The sequence below is a fragment of the Anticarsia gemmatalis genome, chromosome 16 (genome assembly GCF_050436995.1).
Source record: "Anticarsia gemmatalis isolate Benzon Research Colony breed Stoneville strain chromosome 16, ilAntGemm2 primary, whole genome shotgun sequence".
Taxonomy (NCBI): Eukaryota; Metazoa; Arthropoda; class Insecta; order Lepidoptera; family Erebidae; genus Anticarsia; species Anticarsia gemmatalis.
In genome coordinates, this window is record NC_134760.1 from 11,718,352 (window position 1) to 11,743,224 (window position 24,873).

At 34.4% G+C, this 24,873-nt stretch overlaps 1 protein-coding gene across 6 annotated transcripts in view; it reads left to right on the plus strand.

The window, feature by feature from the left end:
• bsk (mitogen-activated protein kinase dJNK) overlaps positions 1 to 24,873 on the plus strand; it is a 146,030-nt gene that overhangs the window by 44,289 nt on the left and 76,868 nt on the right. For 2 of the 6 annotated variants that reach the window (XM_076123934.1, XM_076123933.1), the window contains exon 2: positions 3,880 to 3,915. The exons of the other annotated variants lie outside the window; for them this stretch is intronic. The gene's annotated coding sequence lies outside the window, so the exon portion shown is untranslated. The remainder of the gene's footprint in view (positions 1 to 3,879; positions 3,916 to 24,873) is intronic. 6 annotated transcript variants of the gene reach the window in all.

A 24,873-nucleotide genomic window follows, 5' to 3' on the forward strand; every position in this document is an offset into this window, starting at 1 on the left:
AAAATCAATACCAATTTAAAACTACTGGCTTCAAGTTTAGACATACTTAGTACATTACCAATATATGAATGAATTTTCAAAACACGATACACGTTATCTTTCAAAAATCTCGAAGAACATTTTTCTAAGATAACGTACAAAACTTAAGAGATTAATATTTTCGGATAAATTACGCAAGTGATAGATTTTATCATAAAAATGTCACACAGCTAGACCGACCGTAAGGATTTATAGCTTTGTATTATTTTCCGTGCATAGGATTGGCTTTATAATCTCCAACTCTGTCCCGATACACGCGTACTTTCAATCTACATTCCAAACTTTTACGAAAACATTTGCTTCTACCACTTTCTGCAATGACTCCCGCAACGATCATTAAAAACACCAACATTAGCACTCATACTAAATAGATGCTTATCACCCGTGACTCACGTAAGCCGCACAGAGTGCTGATTACGTGACAATTTATTGTATTGTTTATAATAGATAATTTGTGATAAATTATGACTTTGCATTCTGTGTTTTGATGTTTTATAACTAGGAAAACCCGTGGAATTTGTAAAGTCGAATTTGTATTTTTGTTGTGAAGGTTTGATGGCTAATAGTGTCTGTCTAAAGTTAATTTTATTGTTTTTGATGTCAGTTATTTAAACTAGCCTTTGAATATAAAGTACTAGCCGACCCGCGCAACTTCGCTTGCGTCACCTAAGAGAATGGGTCAAAATTTTCCCCGTTTTTGTAACATTTTTCGTTGCTACTCCGCTCCTAATGACCGTAGCGTGATGTTATATAGCCTATAGCCTTCCTCGGTAAATGAGCTATCTAACACTGAAAGAATTTTTCAAATCGGACCAGTAGTTCCGGAGATTAGCGCGTTCAAACAAACAAACAAACAAACAAACTCTTCAGCTTTATAATATTAGTATAGATTATTGGAGAATATTTACAATTTGCTCGAAGTGATACATTGCAAGAAGTCTGAAAACATCAGTCTTTATAGTTTTAGGTCTATGGTGTGTACAGATTTGAGACGCAGAGTAGAATCAATAAAAATACATTGAAAGGACAATATGTTCTTCTTAGTAAGTAAGTCCGTCGTTAGTTCATGTGAACTACAGAAGTTAATAAATTTTTATAACGTTACTAATAGAACATAAAAAAATATTCAATGTGAATATAGCCTGCAGCTTTTACTGCTTTTCAATCTATCTCCAAAAGTTATCAAAATTACGTCACAATAAACAGTAGATAAAGCCTATTATTTTGACAACAAACCGACAGTTTATTTCCTCACGTATAACACAAACTGTGACTAACGGGTCATAGTCTGATAACAGCGCGGTGATAAGATTTGGTTCCATTGAGTCATATGTTTGAAAGCAGTTCGTAAGCGCCACCAGTGCTCTATTGAGTGTCGATCTGTGAATGTGAAGGACAGAAGATACGCTCTTCTGTGGGAAGAACAAGGATAGGTGACTATTTTTAAAGACTTATCGTGTTGTTTGACATCTCTTTTCCCTGTTTAAAGTGTTTCATAAGAGCTTCTAGCCGTATCTACCACCTGTATGTTTGATCGCGTTTTACTCAAAATCTATTAAAGGGATTTTTATTTGGTTAACACCGGTAGATAGGATGTTTCTTAAGGAAGGTTTAGGTGTATAGAACCTTAAGGCTTTGTGTAAATTATTTGAAATATGACCATGATTATGAAACATATTGCTCATATGTTTCATTTGAAATCGATGTTATCACATGCCAGGGTCGATAGTAATTCCGCTATTTATAATATACTCTTAGTGCTTGGCCAGACTGAACATGCGGATGCAAGCGCGGCGCGGTCGCGGGAACTCGCGCCCGTCTGTCCACTACGAACTCTACAATAAGATTTCTTATGTTTAAGTACGTTGCATCGCGTCCGCACCCGCACCTGCGTGTTCAGTCTGGCCAAGCCTTTATGTAACATGTAGGCAGGAAGAACCGCATAATAGTTATATCAAAAATCTAAAGAGAGTTTAAAAATTCATATCGTCTTTCAGTCTTTGTAATCGGTGTCATCTCTCCATAACTCATATTTACTATCTTTTAAAGCACGTAATACTATTTTCTTGGAATAGATTGCACTGTCTGATAGACAGCTGGTTGTTAAATGACGCATATTTTATCTACACTATCTTGAGTTCATGAATGTTTGTAAATAATAAATGTGATATGCTTTACATTCATGGTGTGGTATCTTTGCGATAATCATCAGATAACGGAAATATGAAAATGAATTCGGCTGATTAAAACCTCCCGCTAAATCAACTATTAATGAAATTTTTCAACAATATACTTTTTAAACAATCACGATTTGAGCATTGATTTGAACTTACATACATACCAAATTACATCACGACTTCTTTCGATAGACAGGGACTAGGTGTGGTTTAGTTATAGTCTCCGCTGTACAAGATTGATTTTCGAACGAAGAGTTCAGGAGCGTTGCGACCCGGAGGCATTACAAACATTTAACGGTTCTTAAGTACAATCAGAACCGAAACCGAATTTACAAAAATATGTATGGTTTTGGTAATCAAAACCCATACGCATACACGCAACGTAGGCATAATAAATTGTTAAACATCGTCCCCAATAGATCCACTTAAATATCAAAACTAAACCACTTTTTGTTTGTTTAACATTGTAAATCAGACCAGCAACTACCTAAATCTCTAAATCTGTGATAACATATTCTATTATCGTAACATTATCTGGACTCCCACGCAGCGTGTGAGACTCGTGACGGTTAGACGGCGTGTAGGCGGTCTCTCTGATGTTTAAACGTGTTTTATACCTTCTATTAACTTTATACCATACAATTAGCCTGAAGACTGAACCCACGCTTACCGTTTAATGTGAAAGAATTTGAATAGTTCAAATTTCGTATAGTTCTTTTGGTAAATAACTTACTAATTAGTGCCTACACGAGTTAAGTATTTAACCTTGTGCCTTTTTCAATATATATTATGAAGAACTGGTTATTTCGGATGGGTTTTAAACTCAATAAAGTTTTTTTCGTTTCGATAAAGGGTTTTTTCTAACTAAGTCCAAACCAAATTCCTAAGTCGGTCGCAATCCTCGGCCATCCAGATAGGTATTCATCCAAAGAAAGTGTAATCTGTCTATGTAAATTTAGTCATAAATAACATTCATTAACTCAGTTCAAAAGTCACAGCTTACAAAATTATCTGTCACATTTTTAATCCCTCTAACTGCTCACTCAGTGCTCACCAAGTAGCAAACCCCCTACCAAGATACCTATAAACTGTACCGAACAATAAAGTAGGTCCTCTTACTAATGAATGATCGAAGCGCCGATAGTCCATTACCTCCTTCGTTACGCGCTAACAACGTTTACGTCGACACTGTACATGATGTTGTATAGGACGTTAAGTGGACTCGTGAATAGGTCACGGGTAATTGATATTGCTGATGGACTAAATTGTAGTAGTGGTTTAGTGTGTTTTATAAAAGAAATATTATTGTTAATCTATGGTACTGTGGCTTATTTGAAATTGATTTCGTCGGTGAATTGGTAGATCAATATTTTCATCAATTTATGGGACCTATCGACAGCATTGATCGTTGGCTTGGCAACACTGGCCATAATATAGTAAAAATATCGTGCCCGAAAAAACTACCCAGCACAAGCCGAACATGTGCAGTAATTGCTACGAGTTAGTTTTGTTGTTCGATAAGAATTGCCAAACCGAACGTGCCGAATCGAATATGTGTGTCAAATGTGTCGAAATCATTTTACTTTTTTCCACGTTTTATAATATTTACGATTTTTCATTACTCAAGTTACATTCTTAACTAATGTTATTTTCTTTTTCACAGGTAAGGGCGAACTAAAAGAAGACTGATCATCATTACGTAAGCATTTATAAAATCTTGACCGTTATTTTCAATACTTTCGACCGCTATTTAATCACATCAACGCTAAACAAACTTTGTATTTCGCGCACGCCCGCCTCTACGCAGAGTTTTCACAAAGTTCGTAGCACCATCTACGGAGCGTAGCACTTTGCTACGACAAGTTGGTCGTAGCTCGATGTGGCGTAGTATGAAATTGCATATAGTTTTAGACGCAGCTGGTTAGTGCCACTATAACGTGTTCAGTAATAGCTTAGTGGTTATAAATAGGGACTTGTAATCATGGTACTTGGTAATCGTAAAATTTATTTATCCTGATATAAAATTTTGCGTTTTTCATGTAGCATATACATTTCACTATTTTCAAACATATTAATTTAGTTCCATTCTTCTTTGAAATTTCATTAATTGGATAATTTTTTATAACATTATTTGACATGAAACCTAACCACAATAAATAATAATAGAAAATAAATATGGCAAATATTCGTTATGAAACACAGATTCGATGTCAAAAACATGATTGTGTTTAATTATAATTTTACTCACCGAAACGAAGCACAAATGCAAAGCACGAACAATAAATAGTTTCATGTAAATTCTCTTTAATTAAAATAATTTGAATCCACGTTTCAGTAAAATTTCATTGAAATTATTGAAATTCAATGATTTCTGAATAACGATATTATATTCGTTTTAATGACATCGCATTTGTTTGAATCAATGAAATACGTTCATTGCTGAAAATTGTATTTTGTAATTCACGAGGATTGTGTTGTTGGTTATGAATTAATTTTATATTAATTCTTTATTATGCATATGCATGTTTGTTGGTAACGGACATGTGTTAGACAAAATGGGAATAAAGCCAAAGAAGTTTGTCGGAAACAAGTAGCAAGTGGCGTTGCCGTTTTTCATGTGATACAATCACATGAAAAACTTCTTTAACCAATTGAAAGATGTTTATTTTCTATCACTACCGACAACGGCGACAACTAAGTAACTCTCATAATTGATGTTTTAACAACTAATCAGCGCTCATAGCGCATTTCTTAAGAGTTATTTTTTTTATGATTCTTGAGCTGTCAAACTTTCGATATTATACGATTCACATAGATTCTACATTCGAGAAAAAGCGCTATTGGATTTTCTAGAAGCTTCACAACTCGAAGCATTTTAAAAGTTTGTCTGCCAGTTTTCCTTTAATTCATCTATACTAATATTATACAGCCGAAGAGTTTGTTTGTTTGTTTGTTTGAACGCGCTAATCTCAGGAACTACCGGTCCGATTTGAAAAATTCTTTCAGTGTTAGATAACCCATTTATTGAGGAAGGCTATAGGCTATAAATCATCACGCTATAACCAATAGGAGCAGAGCAGCAGTAAAAAATGTTAGAAAAACGGGAAAAATTTTGACCCATTCTCTCTTATGTACGCAAGCGAAGTTGCGCGGGTCAGCTAGTACCAGATAAATACACATTATTTTCTTTATTTATTTCTCTTAAACCGTTTAGTATCTGCTTGTCGTGTGAGTGGCGGTCAGTAAACCTTCAGATTTACGACAGATAAATATGTCGTAACGTCGTTTTAAGTTGCGACATAAAAACACAAGCTTTTACGTCATTATTATATTCCCATTTGTACCATGGTGTTTTGATAGGGCTGTCACGCGGTGAAAGTTTACTAAGCTATAAAAAAAACTTGAAGCAACTTATACACGGCTCTAGCAACTTATAGAAATTTCAGGCTTAGAGAAGTAATTTCTTCTTAAAAATAACATGATCTTTTAGGAATATTTCGATTGTATCACTGAATTCATGAGTGGTAATATCGATTGTATTAAGTATCCTAATAATTAACACTTATGTGTGTCTAATTGATTGCTATTACACTCCTAAAATTGCCACTGCTCTTTTAAATATTTTTTATTGCTATTACGTAACAGGCTCTATAGGTCATCCGGTATCTTTTATATTTGTACATTTCGGAAAAATTTAAAAAGTTGAAATATGTAGTTATGCTCAAAACTGTTTAATTTTTCCATGGTTATTATTTTTATTTTGCTTACTGTCACCCCTAGCGAAGCAGTTTAAAGGCAGCTTTAAAACGTTTTACGTTGATAGCTGCAGTCGCGTGATGAGTTTAGAACTACGAACATACCACGTAATGGATACTGTATGTTTGTTTATGCGTTTGTATTTACTATTATCACAAGGAAGATCTGTACTATTATTATAAAGAGAGATAAAATTGTGTCAGCTTGTGTAAAATAATTCCTCTTTCAGCAAGTACAAAAGGGGATAGTGTAGGTGCTGAAAAAAAATTATCAAAGAGGAATACTTCTAAATTCATGTCATTTTATCGGACTCTCTCGCTCACGCTAATTCATTGTCACATGTCTATGATTATTTTTTATTATATCGTACTTTGCACGTTTGTAATGGCTCGAGTACCTACAATACGTATGTGCATTGTGAATGCAAAAACATCTTTGTATCCCAGACGAACGTGCAAAGCAAAGTCTTGCTAAGTTTATAATTACTAACCCCCGATGCATTATACTCATTAACTACTGCGTAGAGCGAGACATCCGATTAAAGCAATACATTAAACAGAGACAGATATACACTTTAATAACTACCCATAATAGTTGCGTGAGGCATATTACAGTCAGTGCATTAGCAAAGGTGCGCTGTGTAATGGATAGTGCGGTGTCAAAGTGTTATTGATGGTACAATGCCGCTAATGTACCGCGTGTTTTGTTTCCTTTTATAGAAATGGAGCAATGGATTGCTTTTTAATATTTAAAATCATTGGTAGCTTTTATTTAGGTTAAGTTAAGCAATTGAAGTTTTTAGTTCAAACACGTTATGATAGAATAAATGAGAATGTACGTTTCTTTGTTATTCTCCATTTAAATTAATACGTTTGACCCGATTTAATTAAAATGTGGTAGAGTACTGGATTTTATCCCTTGGAATAAATTACTAAAAAGAAAAACGTGGCCGAAGCCGCGGACGTAAGCTTGTATTTCAATAGCAATGCAAAGAAATAGCAGTAGAAAGAAAAGTTATAGCATCAATCATCGCTTCCATATTGAAAACTACAATTGAATTCTAGGAAACCATTTCAATGCAAACTTGTATATCAAATGAATGATGATAAATATTGTTGAAGTTGCAGATTTTCTGCTTCTATTGTGGTATAGCGAATAGTATTGAGTAAATAAATAGATGTCATTGATAAGTACTGAATAACAATGAATTTGATTGATATGCTATGTGTAAATGTGGGTAAATATAATAAATGTAAAGTCACTTTATTTTGTTGTTTATAATATTAGTTGGGAAGTCTGTTTCGCGGTTAAACTATCAATCGAATTTGATAAAATTTTACATGGAGATAGATGAAGACTCAGGCTGAATCATAGACTACGTTTAAAAAAAACATAATTGGGTTTTCTTTGTATTGTACTCAAAGAAAGACATTTATTTTTCTAAAATTAACCCCGACTAGTCTTTTTTATTGTCCTATGTTAGTCGTAGCAATACATATATGTTCTTGGATCTCATCCGTAGAAGAACGACGCGTGATTTTATGTATTATTATGTGCAAATGTTGGATTATCACGAAAATTTATTTAAATTTATTAAGACAAATAAAGGTTTTCATTACTCATAATGTTATCATCAAAAGTATACATGCAAATAAAACATTCTCGGTCTAGACACATAATGTAAACGATTCACCACGCGATGATAATTACCCTGTCATAATGAGCGGAGTAATAGAGGCCGACGTCTGGCGTGTGTCTGCGTGATCTGCTAGTCAAGGTTTGATGCCTGGGTGAGGACATGACAATGGCCTTCCGTCACGTTACCTATGGTACACTGTATGCCAAGTTGTAGTTATAGTGTCAGATATATTATGTAGGGTCGCGCGTTTGAATCCCCAGATTGATAATAGAAAAGTCGCGCGTTTAAATTCTTTTTTTTTTACTTTTCATCAGTGTAAACAACTGTCATTTGTAGTTGTAGGAATTTAAGCAAAATGTTGCATACTGAAACTGTCCCTACCTTGGTAACAATTTTGCGGGGATAAATCCTATTATGCATTTTCGCCTATGATTTACTTTATATTTTACTAGGTCTCTGTAGCCTAGACGCCCTGGTTCCTAGCTAACTGAAGAAATAATTTTTTAATACAAATACATTATAAAATATATTTTTTTCGCCACGGATATAACATTTTCAAACATAAATAAAAACTCCCATTTTCTATGTAAGCACCGCTATCTGAAACCCTTTATATCCGTTACATAAGATGCCATTAAACAAAAATAGCCAAGATCAAAATAAAAGATACGTTCTCTACATAGAATGTCTCTGTTCCGCTGTGACCTTTACCCAAATATAGCTATATAATACCTATATATAAATACCTGCATATAGGCTGTTCTCACGATATTTACAGAAGGTCGGCTCCTCATGGTGACGGGGTCGAGGCCTCACTCACCTGCTGACAATGGGGTTTTATATGGACTTTACAAAACTAGAGTATTTGAAAATCAAGGACAGTTTTGGAGGCTTTATTTCACAGTTTCTATGCATGAAAAGTGTCGTAGAAAATTAATGCTTTGTGATAATTTATACGTTAAAGTGTGATAGTTTACATTTTCAAATAAAACATTAGACCTTTTGTGAAAACATGAGAAAGAGCTATGTTAATAATACATTGTTGTCTTGAAAATGATTCGTTTCAGCGGCAGCCGATCGCGTTCGCTATTGTTAAGTAGTGTATTTATAAGTGTAAGATTTTCTTAGATTATTTATTTACTAATGTAGTATTTTAGTAACTTTTTGCTATTTCCGGTGTTAATAATGTTAAAATAGTTTGACTTTATAGACTAGCACCCGCCCGCAACTTCGTCCGCGTAAACTTTAGTTTTTATATAAAAAAAAAACCCCTTTCGGCCTTCTACGGGGGAACTCCCCATACCAAAATTTAACTTAGCTCAGTAGTTCTGGCTGAGCGTTGTCCATCAGTCAGTCAGTCGGTTAATTTAACAAGGATCCCAAAATACTCGTTATTAAGCAATGACCAGTTGTTAACACGTCAGTATTCATTTTGAACCTTCAAAAAACCTTCTCCAACAAGCTTACACAACACTTTCAACTAAATCATTAACGAGATTTATATCTAGTTAACAGAACACGCGTGGTCACCATGACACAGGTCCCCAATATAAACAAGAGTTGATCGATGGCCACCTTCGCCTCGTGCCAGCTAGAGCCTATCGTTATATGTAACTGAACAAATATTAGCTTGTCACGGTAGAAGTATGAAACTTCCTGTAAGGGGTATTGTTATCTTTTGCTAGAGAAAACTGGGCTTCTTTTGATTAGTGGAAAATGGTTGGTGCTCTTTGGTAGGTTTAGTGCTTAATTTAAGGTAATTTTTTTACTAAATTAATACTGTCCCTTCACTGGGTTAAAATTTTCTTCCAAATAGTGGTATAAGTTAGGCCGTGACTTACTATTTCATTTTCTTTAGAATAATAAATTCTCTTTTATCATCTGGTCAGGCTTTCTTTAGCAATAAAATAAGACACAGAAAAACGTATAATTAATTGAAATATTTATGCATAACATTTATTTTTATCTGCAAGTACAAATAAAAATATATTATAAGGAAGGTTTTATTAAATCTGCTAGGTTGAAAATGTTATTACTAACTCACTTTGACACGAGTATTATTACTTTTTATATAAATAGCAAGCTTCTGGTTAAACATTCTTTAACAAAGAACTGCTTTGTAAACTATAAATAGAAATTGTTTGTGCCATCTTTATACGTATTGTTTTACCCAATTTAGAATATCTAACCTTCTGGGAATTACGACTATGAAGGTAAAGACCGCATTCTAAATAGCCTTACTGTCTAAAATAGCTTAGCGATCAATAACTTACACATGTTTGGACTGTATATAATGGATGGCCTTTCCATTCAACAACAAACATTACAAACTTTAAGTACATACCCAAATGATTGAACACACAACAATAATATCTTCGTTTAATGTTCATAGTAACTACCTTGAAGTAAGGATTAGCTATCGATATAATCAACTATTAAAACTACGCCAAATTTCCCTTCAAAATCATATTATAATCGCGTTTTCTCTGTACCCACTAATCTCCAAACAAGCCTTTGTTTTTCCGTCGTGCTCATCGTAAACCCAGGTAGACCCCACCCTCGGGAACAACGCGAAAATATTCCGAACACACGCCCTTCCTAGTTAAAAGTAAACCCCAATTTCCTGTACACCACGATTACTTGCTACCTCGGGCGATGAGCTGAAAGAACCACCCTCGGGTACTTTCGCCAACCCTCGGGTGAACTCGCCGAGGGTTGTCCTCAAATTAGTGCCGACGCAAGGGAGTGTGTTGTTGATTCGTGAAATATTATTATTAGGCAATATTCTTATGTACTTTGTGCCCATATTAGCTAAACAACTTGGCGAAAAAATAGCAAATATCGCACCTCTAGATGAAAACTCCTCTAAATTAAAAAAAACTTTTTTTTCAGAAAGTAATAAAAACTGATTTTGTATATATTAGACAATCAGTTTTTATCAGTTTCTGAAAATAATGTTTTTTTTTTATTTAGTGGAGTTTTCATCTAAATGTGCGATATAATGTATTTATATGTAGCGTTATTTAAACAACTGAATTTCTGCGAACGCTAATGTTAGTATTACGGGGAATCGGTGTACAACGGTATCTGATTCAAGTGAGAACACATGTAAAAGTTCTCGGAAACCAGATTAATACAACCAGCAACATACAAATGAAAACACGCATATTATTGAACATGTTACTTTTGGCGAACATTACATACATTTCATATACATATCATCAGAAATTTGGAAAAAATATTCAAGCATCTCAGCGAAAGGAAATTTCAAAAGAAACTATGTCTTATACAGATTGGTAACTAGATGATCAACTGAAATAAATGACTTAAATAGTTTCATGCCTTAGACCTTTTCTCTTCGAAAGAAGTCATTCCGGGAACAGATTTTGACGGAATACTTTCAAACGATGAAAAGAATTGTACAAATCAGAATCCGGAAATTACTTCCATACAAAATGACATTCTAACTCCTAGAAAATATTTCATAGAAACATCGTATATCTCTTCAAAAAGCCAAACTATAGGTATTTAGGTGAACCGGATACGAATGTCGGTGAACAAGGACTCCCCTTACAATCACGCTATTGTGACATAAATAGTGTAGGCAGAACCAACACGGAACAGGTTGTTCGCTCAACCGTACTATTGTATTATACAAGCAATTGTTTACATGAATTTACGGATTGCGGTTTAATTTAGTTTTCCTCAATTTACGGTTCGGAATTTAATTTAGTTTTTTAGGGTTCAGTACCAAAACGTTAAAACGGGAACCCTTTTACTAAAACTGCACTGTCTCCTTGTGTGTTTGTTCACCAGGCTGTTTATTGTGAACCGTAAAAGTAATAGAGATGACATTTTCACAGATGATGTATTTCTGTTACCGCAAAAAATACTAAAAACCAGAATAAAAGAAATATGTGAAGGGGCTCCCATATTGAACAAACATTTTATTTTCCATTTTTTTTATATAGTTAACCCATCGTGCACGAGTCCAACTCGCACTTGGCCGGTTTTTTTATATTGATGTCGAATATAAAAATCTCGTGTTTAATTGAATACCGGATGCATATTCATTATTCAACATAGTTTTTTGCAGTATTGCTTCCATTTGAAACTTAATCCGCGATTTATCCGTTATTCCGTGAAAGAGAAAATAATATCCCGTTTTATTTACAGATTAAATATTTCCCAGAAACTAACTAAACGTACACGATCAGTTTATTTTTATTCCAATAATAGAATATAAGTCTGTGAAAGTTTTTATTATACGAGCAAATGGAGTCTATTAAGCGTTATTTATAGAAATTTCTAGATATAATAAATATTTATCACATGGAATTTTAACAGTGGTTTTCATACATTTTCTGTCAGATTATTTACCAGATATTTGGCTCTTAGTTATGAACCACCAAATAGGATTCGCTGTTAAATCATATAATAGTTAATATCTTCATTAATAGTAGTAAGAAATATGACGTGCTTTACGTTAAAATACACATTATCAGCCTAGCCTTTCTTCCAACTGTGTTGGAGTCTGCTTTCAGTCACACCGGATCCAGCTGAATGCCAGTATTTTACATGAAGCGACTGTCTGTCGGACATACACAACCCAGTTATCTGGACACATTATAACACGGTACCTCTCAATAAGACTTGTTGTCAGACTTTTAAACTTCTGACTACTAATTAGACAAAGATTTTTGAAAATAACAGCGGGATCCACAATTAAACGTGCCTTCCGAAACACTGTCTTAAAAACGACCTTAACTTATTATATACTCTCAATTAGGCTTCGTTGCTAAGCTACGACAGTAAAAAAAGAAATAAAACAGCCTTTTAATACGTTAAAACGTAAAAATAATGTAAGAAAGTAGAAGTTTAATATAAAAGATTATAGGGGTGGTGCCGGCGGGGCGGAGCAAATTAAATGATACAGTAATCGGATCTAAGAGATTATATCCTTATTCAACTGAAATGTACAATACACCTTGTTATTAGATTTGCCCTGGTTTTACGAGTTTCTTGTGAAAATAATTGTTAAATAGATATTCGCTATTGTAGATAACTTTCTTAGAAGTTTGTGTTATAACTATTCTTCAAAATTGACTCGATCTAAAATTATGTTATCATCTGCTTTCATAAGACATAGTTTTGTTATATGGTACACAAATGGTTGTATTTTGACATCGGCGAACGACGAAACAAATATTGTTAGCACAAGATAAAATTCAAATTTGAAATAGCTGTTAATTATATTTTTTACTAGTATTTCGGGGCATCATAATATTAATCTACCGAAACTGGCCTTTGACTGTCTAAATGCCATGCCTTATCATTCTATTCACTATATATTTCTTTAGAATAGCCTTTAAGCATCGCGTTCAAAAATCGTAAACGTAAACCATGACAATATTAGCTAACTGAAACTGACAGACAAGTTAACTATCGCCCTCTGAACCCCACAGCTGATGGAAACGTTAACCCTGCCGCTAAATGACTCGTGTTTGCACAAGACGCTCGAGTAGGAGCGACGCCAAATAATTACACATGTACACCCCGCTGTAGGGGGGTTGATGATGTGATTGTACGTTGTTGTACGATACGATTAAGTTTGTAGTTTTTTTATTGATTTTGTAGTATTAGATGTAGGAATGGCCTTAGTTATGTACATTTAATAAATAGGTACGTTGAATACTTGCCTTGCTTTTATGGGAATTCAATACTGCGTAACGTAAAAGGGGTAATGTATTTAATAGTCTGTGTATCTATGTTTTTTAGTTCTTTAGTTCACGCCAGAACAGACAAATGTATAGAAAAATACTTAACCGTTCACACTCAACCGATGATGCGTCGATGCGAATTCCTTACTCGGTCAGATCTGAACCATCCCTTAAGGTTAAAACCTTAAGTGACAAATATTAGTAAAATTTTGAGAGCGAGATCTTTACATAAAACCTCTAAAAGTATCTAAAAGTCCTAGGCTATCAGAAAACGTGTAAAAATAAAACTTACACAATTTCAAGCTACTATAACAGCATGAAACTGCACTAAATCGCATGTACTTTATTTAAAACGAGCGCGTATTCTCGTGTCGTGTGGTATAACGTGAACACACTAGCGGGCGATGCCCCACCGAGTTTGGCACAGCGCATAATGTGGAATCGATCCCGCACTCCTTACCCTATCACGACTACTGTTGCATATCTTAAAGATGTGTTGAGGTTTTAACGCGACTTACAGCTTCTATTTGTGCAGTAATTTTTCGTGTTTTGACGGTTTATATTATGTCGATTTTAGCTCATTTAGGGTTTTATAAATCGTATTGTATTTAGTTGCATTGATTTTCGTTGTATTTATAATCGTATTTCGTAGTGCTGCATAATAATAGTATTTTAAATAAAGGTATTTTTTCTTGATTATTCCTTAGCTTAGCAAATAAATCCTTAAAATATGGGGCGATAATAAAAGACTTTAAAATTGAGTGTCATACAATCGGTTCTATAGAAAATAAGATCTTATCTCAAGTTTAAATAGACTACATTTAGATTTAATTTTAAAATATTTTATAATCTGTAGGTATATCTTACACATTTCATTTCGCACACAATTTCTTCTAAGTAAAAATCTACCAAGCATTAAATCTGCGACACTTTATGATAGATATTCCGTCGTCCACGGGCGGCGAGGGCCCAGGGGCCGAGATAAACGGCTATCCATTATGTATTCCCAGCCCGTTGCTAGGCAACCACTGTCATCAGTCAACTTGTCACCTGTCATAAACACCAAGTAGACCTTGAATTGATCATATTTTGATATATATTTTATGTTTATTAGATTCAGCTAGAATTCTGGGTTAGTGAACCGCATTTTCTGATGGTATGGGGGAGAATTTAAAGTCTCCTTTACTTTAGGATATTGTAAAGCAACTCGGTTGTGTCTTAGTAACTGAAAATATAGTTTCAAAAAAGGCACATATCACACAGAAGACGGGAAGAAGGCACATATAGATAAGACATGACAATGTATTCTTTTCGAAACTGCATATTTCGTTATAAATATGTAAAGTTAAACATTAACAATACTTCTAATTTGGATCAGAAAGTTCTTTAACAATGTGTATATTAATTATTGAGCGGTATTCGTTTAAACAAATACGTCGAAGGGATTATTACTAAAATACGAAAGGTTATCGCTAATCTAACCCTAAACTCTAAGTTCTGACCGATTACGCATGTCTTTATTTCCAAACTTCACAGTTATACTTCATTTTATACGAGACTGACATTTTTATTCAACCATGCCACACTGGGAATAAACTCGAATAAAAAGCTTTAAATACAAAATATAATGAAAGCATTGGTTATAATGAACGTGGACAGCAATTAACAGTCTCGCCGTGAGACTGAGCCCGCTGGCGATGAGAGATCGACTTGACGCGCTAATTAATTGTTGTTATTCATTAATTATTATTATTTATTTATTATTATTAAAACAGTGTTTCTTACATGAAACTTATACTTATGGTCCACAAAACTGTTTGAACAGTTTGTCTGTGGACACGGTCGAGTCTCATTTAATTATAGCAGTACTTAAGATGTACATATATGTATATATTGTATAAAAGCTTTGATTATATATTATAAGTTTATGTATTATAATGTATTTATATTGTATGTATAAGAGTAATATTATATGGTTCAGTAGCTTGTGTTTTATACATGTATATTTGTATGTATGTTTATAGATATTTATAAACTACTAAGTAGATACTTTTTTAATTTTTTAGAAAACTTATTTTTATCTCTTTCTGTTGCGATGTCCACAGGTAAACTGTTCATTACATATGGTATGCGTTTCGATAAAGTTCTATCACCATAATAATTATTAACTCTAGGCACATTGTATCTACCACTGGTTTTGGTTCTTGTGCCGTGTGTATGCGACACGAGCGACAGGTTATGCTCTTGATTGCCATGTTGGTTGGTTAATAATAGGTACTTATGTTTTAAACTGGCCGGCAGAATATTACATATTTTAAATAATTTTTTATAGTCATTTTTACAACTGTTTTTGGTTTTATTATTTACTAATAATTTTAAGAATCTAATTTGTAGTGTTTCTATTTTATCTATGTAAGTTTTAAAAGTAAGTCCATAACAATCAAGAGCATAAGACACAATGGATTCGACCAGTGATTTGTACAGGTATTTTAATAAAGAAATTGGTACTCTGAAACTTAAATGATAAAATCTGCCCAGTAGTATCCTCATTTTATCACAAATATAATTAACATGACTAGACCAAGAGAAGCTTTCGTCTATCTTTACACCTAGGTACGTGATACATTTAACTTTTTCTATGGGTTTGCAATTACAATTATTTAATCTATTGTGGTAACATGAGTAACTATGAGAGATCACTGGAGTTTCTGTTCCTGCAGGTGGAAGATATGGAGAGTGAATGATGATGAGTTTGGTTTTGTCAGAGTTTAGTACGATTCCATTGTCGTGTGACCATTTCACAACTGCATTGACATCCTCCTGGACAGAGCGACAAGTCTCCGCTAGGTCAATGCCCGCGCGCAGCGTGCACAAGTCATCTGCAAACATGCGCGCTGAGCAATGACCCAGTGCTCCACGTAGACTGTTTACGTGCATGAGGTAGCACACTGGCCCACAACCGGATCCTTGAGCTACCCCACAACGGACCATTATCTCATCACTGAGTATCTCGCCCACCCTAACTTGGTAGGACCTTGAACTAAGGTAGTCACGGAACCAGCTGCTCAATGGCTTGCTCACTCCACACTCATCCATTGCCTTTAGTAACGTATCGGTTTCTAAAGTATCAAACGCCCTTTTATAATCATAAAATGTTGCAATTACAAACTTTTTTTCTGCTAAGTAGGTATTTATCTCATCGGTGAACTGTGATAACCAAGTATTGGTGCTTTTATTGACTTGAAAACCATGCTGACAACTATCTATTATTTTGTTTTTGTGGAGGTAGGTTCCCAGTTGATTAGTAATACATTTTTCAATAATTTTATCTACGCTCGATAATATTGCTATAGGCCTGTAGTTTGATAGTGATGTAAGGTCATCCCGTTTGTGTATTGGTCGAACTATTGCTTTTTTCAAAGGATCTGGATACCTGCCTCCAGTAACAGACAAGTTTACCAAATTAGCAAGTACTGGGCTTAATTTATTAGTCACCATTTTGATATCCGACATACGTATGCGGTCATCACCCGGAGATTTCTTACTGCTCATGTTTTTAATAACATTCATGACCGTTTTACTGTTGACCGGTTGCCACCTCACACATACGTCGGATTGTTTTACATAGCTACTTCTATCCAGCCATTTCTCGTGACACACGTGCTTAATAAGATCAATGTCATTAGAAAAGGCTGAAGCAAATTTATCACATACCTGTTTAATATCACCCTCTTTAACTATATTATTAATTATTATATCGTCTACAGACTTTTTATTTCTTCCTAGTAACATATTAATTTTATCCCATATCTTCCTTATATTTCCATTACAGTCCATTAATGGTTTATCGCCCGACTGTACAAAATGTACAGACTGACTTCGCAAGTATTAATGATCAACATTATCAATATTTTGGAGGTTATTGATATTTTAAGTTTATCTTTAGCGTAATTAATTTTTTGATAGATTTTATTCTAGAATCATTTGCGTAAGTCGATGAGTTCGTCATTAATGGTTTGTTATATTGTATTTTGGATAATTCAAGGGATATTTTGGATAATTCTAGACGTGAAAAGGCAGTCCTCATTTCGTAACCCAAAATAAAAACCAGACATTGATAACGTCGTACTTTTATCGACTAAGCATCTGTAGAGCTTTTATTTTATTGAATACCCTCTCGAGCGCCCCAACGTCAAAATTCAAATATACCGTTAAGCGTCCAGGCCAAAAATGGCGCGCGAAATTGAATTGGCGGTTGGCGTTTAAGCGCCGATTCCGTCATATTTTAATACTAACACCCTAGTCATACCTTATATATTTGAAATCTACATAAAATTTGCTATAGATTAAAAATATAAACCACAAATAATATTTGATAGTGGTAGTACAATAGTCGGTTTAATCTGAATATTTTGTGCTTTAGGCATGTGTTTGAAGAAAGTCTAAAAAATATTTTTAGGCAAAAGAAATAATATGACGAAAGGTCTTATCGCGTAGTTAATGAATAATGACATTAAAATCCAACTGTAAAATATACTCAAATCTTTAAAATTAGTTAAAAAAAGGATTTACAATATTGGTCATAAAGGAACATGTCGTTGGATCAGATGTTGTTTAAGGTGCTCTCTGGCCTATATCAACCACTTATTCAAGTGTGTGCATTAGATCGTCGTCTCGTTTCATCAGCTTCAATGTCAAATATGTTTGAAAGGGATAAACATAGTTTTAGCATTTCGTTTCTACGTTTTTTAAATGTAAGATCGTTTTGCCGTACCACGGTGGCGGGGCGCTTGACGGGGGTAGAACATTCAACCGTGACACGGTGGCCGGGCGCTTGAGAGGATAAAGAAACTATTTTTAATATTGTCCAAAGTGTATTTTCATGTAGCACAATAAAAAGCGTAAACACGAAAGAAAAGTCCTTTCTATTGTAGGTACTAATAATAATATCCGCTGAGCGTCGTTTCAATTCAAAATTCAAAGGTATACAATAGTTTAAAGTGCACTTATCGGTCCCGAAGTGCATTCATAGTGTAACTCGGTACATTGACTCGATAGTGATTACTCGATATTCGCCCAGACTCGACTAGACTCGATCTGACTTAGCGTCTAGTGTCTACAGACAGTTAGCGAGAGTTTCCTGCTGTTTGATTTTACAGTTCCGTGTTTTAATGGACGTTTTATCTGTTTAGAGTTGAAGTTTTGTCGTTAAATAAATGTTGGTTCTTTTGTAACGTTTCTTAGTCTTACAATGAGATAATTATTAGTTTTACAATGTTAACGTGGCTTAAATGTGATGAAAACCATAAAAGATACTATTACGAAACGTGTTTTGAACTTCCATAGGTCGCGATTGTGTTTACGTAGATATCATAAGTTCAGTAAAGCCTGTGATTATTGTGTGAGTTATTGAGAAAATAATATAAAATATACTCTGCAATATAATTTGTGATAATAAACATTTATATTCAAAATAAAAAATATAGAAACTGTAGTATTGAAAAGGGAAAACGGAAGTTGTTATACGGAAGGATAATATTTTGTAGAAAAGTCTACTGAGTTTTCTAAAAAATAAATATTAAAGAACTAAAGTAAAAAAGGTTTCATCAATCTTGATAAAACAGTATTTTTTCTGTAATAACAGATTAATTATGTTACAAAATTTATGCTTTGTACAAAGATTAAAATTTAACAAGGTAGCAATATTTTTTTTAGATTAAACACGAAACTGATCAAATTAACGTTACTTGCTGATAAAAAATACAACTTAATTTTCAGCTACTATAAATTTTGGCTTCATAATTAATCAAAGTATTTTTTTCTGTATGGTTTTACAAGCCGAACTATGTAAAATTATTCAGGCATTTTGGTGCTAACATTTAAAGAAATCGATCGATATACAAACTTGTGTACCATGTGCGCAAACCAAAAAAACATTTATAGTCATTTTCATTCACAGTTTTTACCAATACAAAGATTGCAGTAAAATATTTTCTTCTATTTCAGTCTATTAACAGATATCGTCTACTGAACAAATACCTAAATAACTATCGCCTCAAAGCACCGTAAAACTCGTCGCCGCACTCGGCGTTCTATCGAGCGTCCACAAAGCGATATCAGTGACGTATCGAGACATAACCGTCGTACATATAGATACAGCACACAGGTCTATGCTATCGCTATCTTTACCAACCGTAGTCGGCACGAATGGAGCCAAAACTTTGAACAAATACTTGAGACAGGAATTTTGAGTGTAGTTTGTATTCGTAAACTGTATTTATTTACAATGGTGTTTGCGTAGGTTTTGTTCTATTAAGTTATAGGTTATTAACCGTATTGAAAACTTGTTTGGGCTACAATTTACTAAAACACTTTTTATTGCTTGTCTCGGAAAGTAATTCGATTGAACAGTTCTAAGAAAAATGTTACATGCACCCAAAACTTTGAAATTCACTATTCCACGAATGGATTTCGAAAAGTTTTTAAAATTGTCAAAGTTTGTAAACTGCCACCGCACCGGTCCGTGAGTGTGGAGTTTGAATGAATTTAAATAACGTGGTTTGGGTAACTGTTTTAAACATGTGACGAATATATTTTACAGGAAATTGTTAAAGCTCATAGCAATTTATACATTTTTAGTAAGTACACCATATTTTGTGCAAAATCTATAAATTTTTGCTGTAATTTTATCTACCAGATAAGTTACCTAAAACTTATCCAGAAACTGTGAAACAGGCCCTAAATCTTATTGGAATTAGTAGGTTTATACATCGTACACTATAAAATATGATACCCTCATATTTTATAGCCTTCCCTTACTGTCGTTTAGTATATTATCTGGTTTCATAGCTAGAACCTAAAATTCGGCGCTTTAAGGTTTAGATACGATAAACGAATCTGGCTAAAATGGACGATATTGCCTACATTACTATTTATAACAGAATAAAACGATATAGAGTTTCATAGAAGTTACGAGTTGTAGCGACGATATTTCGAACACGATACATCTGAACTCTATTGTTTACGAAATATGGCGCTGTATTTTATAACTGTAAATTTTTACCGAGTTTTAAAACGTATAACCAAAAATAAACTCACAGGATATTACATTTTCCAAAACCATTCGAATTGAAAACGACCACACGAAGCTCGAGTTATTTGCGTTTTGAAATTTAATAAACATTAACATCGAAGGGTAACATTCTCGCGTTGAAACTGGCAACACATGAAATATTCACGCATGTCCGTGGGTGTTGCCAGCGTACACGCGCCGGCTAAGCTTTACTTAGCTACAGTGCCAACCAACTGCTTTATTATTTATAACAGTCCACTATGTGTTAAAATTAACAAATAGCTAAACCCTGTAAGGCTGGCAATAAATTTAAGCTTGACATTGAGAAAGGACAGTGTTTACCGACGAAAAAATTACAATGAAATATGTTTGTGAATTAACGAGAATTTTGGCGAAAAGTATCTAAAGATTTTTTGTGTAGTTGATTTATTAGGCGCCCGGAGTCTAGACGTTGGTATGTCGATCACCTTGGAGGTCGGCACCCGTGCCAAATGCTCACCGATAATACGCCCTGACAAAGGACACTTTGACTTAGCTCACAGTAAAGCTTTCGCAAATTGATGACATGTCAATGTAAAGAAATACGACAATAAATTGGGTTACTCATGAGAAAAGTGGACTCTTATTGGTTAAGTTTATTTTCTCAGAAAATGTTGAAGGATTTCGAGGAATTACCTGTGCTGTTAGATTGCCAAATAAATGTTATTTCGTGAATTAGTTATTAATATCTGATTATGTCTGAGAGTAATCGCGTTTAATTGGCTCTAGTGCCACTACAATAGTCTAAGTAATAACATTATATTGCCTAATGACTTCGACCTTCACGTTCTGAGCACTAATGGCGGCAAATCACTGAAATTATCAGAATTGAAACACGAACACACAAAGTTTAGTTATTCATCGATATGTGATAGCATTTATATAAAGTAAAAGGTTATTGCGTTAAGGATTTCGTCATTATTTTATGTACCTACGTAACTTTGTAGACAACAATTCTATTAAAAATTTAAAATACATAACTATTTCAAATAGTGTGAAATTTTCGAATCTATACTAATATAATAAAGCTGAAGAGTTTGTTTGTTTGTTTGTTTGTTTGAACGCGCTAATCTCAGGAACTACTGGTCCGATTTGAAAAATTCTTTCAGTGTTAGATAGCCCATTTATCGAGGAAGGCTATAGGCTATATAACATCACGCTACGGTCATTAGGAGCGGAGAAGCAACGAAAAATGTTACAAAAACGGGGAAAATTTTGACCCATTCTCTTAGGTGACGCAAGCGAAGTGGCGCGGGTCAGCTAGTATACAATATACAGCCTTGCTCATAAGTATTAGGCACCCCCATAAAACACGTGCAACTCATTCAGTATTTAAAAATTGACGAATCCTTTTATCAATATGCTAGGCGGCGTTATCAATAGGAAATTTTAAACAAAGGATAGCGAATTCTAAGGTGTCATAAAACATCTGGTCAACATTTTGTTAATTATGTCATTTTTTCAAATAATTTTATTTTTTGAATCAGTCTTCTTTCATTACTCGTAGTGTCAAGAGGCTATTATTTGCGACTTATTTGTAAATTAGATACAGTCTATTTTACGAAATGCCTAAATTAACTCAAGTGAGTGTGGAAAATCGGATAAAAATTCAAACTCTACATGAACAAGGCAAGTCTCAGATAGAGATTTCCAGAATGGTGAAGTGTTCTCGCTGTGCAGTGCAAACTGCTATCAAAAGGTTTGCCGAGGCTGGTTCTCACGCGGACAAACCGAGAACAGGTAGAAACAATAAGACTACAGCGCGACAAGACCGATTACTTATTCGTAATTCCCTCAGAAATCGCAAAAAAACTTCTTCTGAGCTCACTGCAGATCTTTCAGAGACTATTGGAAGATCAATTAGTGCTCCAACAGTAAGAAGAAGACTTGCGAAAGCTGGTTTAAAAGGCTGCAAAGCGGGGAAGAAGCCATTGCTCTCCGCCAGCAACATAAAGAGCCGCTTAGAATGGGCTCTGAGACACCAACATTTAACTGAGGAAGATTGGTCCAATGTTGTGTGGTCCGATGAATCTAACTTTGAAGTAAGTTTTATATCATTAATGTTAAATATCAACAACCATTTCGCTTTCAACAGTTTAATTTTAGAAAAAATATGACAAATTTTAAATCAAGTTTATTTCGGTAATTTTTCAGATTTTTGGGACGCCTGGTGTAGTTTTTGTGCGACGGCGTGTCGGTGAAGAATACCACCTAAGTTGTGTGGTACCTACCGTCAAACACAGAGGCGGGAGCATTATGATCTGGGGCTGCATGTCTGCCGATGGAGTGGGCGAAATGTTCGTTTGTGAAGGTCGCATGAACAGCCAAAAGTACATAAATGTACTGCAAAGCGCGTTGATGCCTTCTATGACGCGCATTTTTGGCGACACAAACTTAGACGGTGTCAAATTCCAGCAGGATAATGCTCCCTGTCACACATCGGCAGTCACAATGCGTTGGTTCCGAGAGAACAACATTGACTTACTAGATTGGCCGGCACAGTCTCCAGATCTCAACCCCATTGAGCAACTTTGGGGTATATTAAAGCGCAAGATACGTGAGCACACCATAACGTTAAAATCGGCGTTAAAAAACGCTTTAATGGAAGAGTGGGATGCCATCACTGCAGATGAATGCAAGAAGCTTTTACGTAGCCTGCCTAACAGGATTGCTGCAGTGATCAAAGCAAAGGGCAGACACACAAAATATTAGTATATTTTATAATTATTTATTAATAAATTAATATTTATTACCAAATTAGTTTCATTTTTCAACCAAATTATTCATAAGACTCAAAATTATAGGGTGCCTAATACTTATGAGCAAGGCTGTACATATAGAATTTGATAAATAAGCAAAAAAAGTTTAAAATCCATAAAACAAACACCGCCAATTACAAAACAACAAACATGAAACATTTAAATAAAACTAAGGTAATTCTGCCGCTGACGTCCGTATCAGTGAGTCTAAACGCGCAAGGAGTTCCCCTAACATCGCCAATCTGTATATCTTCCCCTCGGGGCACGTAACGTACATACATTCAGACAGCTCGGACTGCAACGACTCGAGCCGTCTAGCCAACAGACGCCATTTATATCATCACAACTATTTTAAATGTACAATTTCAATCGACTGACGCCTCTATACCGATGCAAGTTTTTAATACGTTTTAAATTTTATATTAGTTTCCAACCAGTTTTATTTGCGGACCAACTTTCGCAATTTTAAAGTTCGTTCGTTTGTTGCGAGTTTGTTTTTTAGTATTTATACATTATTTTATTTAGCAGCAATTAATCTTTATGGTCGCATGTATTCCAACGGTCTTTTACCAACCAGCTCTTGATTATCTATGGTATTTTTAAAGCACTAAAATGATTTCTTTTTTTATAAGGTGAGTACACTGAGTACATACTTACGTCAGATTATTTGCAATTTCGTTATTTTGTATCACTGTCTTCCTGAATTAAAGTAAAAATAGCCAGCTTTTAGTTTGACAACATATCAGATATAATAAAATTAAAGCAAGATAAGTAAAAAAAGCAACAAAATATACCTTTGAACCTATTTCTGGTCACAAACTAACGAAGTTAGAAATTCAGAGCTTCAATAACAAAATTGAACTGTCCAATAACTCAAATTAATCTAGTTTCGCGTGAGTGAGTGTAACACCAAACAAAAAGTACGTATACTTTGTATACAGCTGTGTTGGAGCACTCGGAGCGCTCGGCGGTCGTGGTCGGGGCCGCGATATTGATTGGCGGGCCTCGTGACGTCACTGCGAATATCCCGCTACCATAAGTGCGGAGAAATTTTACCAGTATTTTAACAGATAAACGTCTTTTATAACCTTAAGAAATAGTGTTTCACTACATAGTATAAAGAAAAGTCGCTGTCTCTATGTTTTTTTGTATGTATGCTTTGATCTTTAAAACTACGCACCGGATTTTTATGCAGTATTCAATAGATAGGGTGATTTAAGAGGAAGGTAAATAACTGTTTAAACCGGCTGAAGCCGGGGCTGGCCGCTAGTTTTGAACTATAACAATTCAAACTAAAATATTTCAGTTTTTCAGTAACTTAATAACTGAAATATTAAATTGACTAAGTAGCTGTATACAACGATAAATAAGTTATTTCATTTTAAAATGGTCAGTGTAAGTACTGCTTTATTGGCCGCGTTCCACCGCTTACGTTTCATTTAAAATTTAACGTTAATTCTCTATGGAATACCGCGGCTGTAGGTCGGTGGCTTTTTGCATTGTTTATTTTTTTTAAACACAAGCTTTGAGTTGCCATTTGTTAAAATTGGAATTATTGCGAAGTTCAAATGTTTTTGTTTATGACTGGTAACTTTTTTTATTGTGTTTAATCTGTTGAGCATTTAAAAGCAAAATCAAATACACGCAATCTACACTTTATTTATTTTTGTTT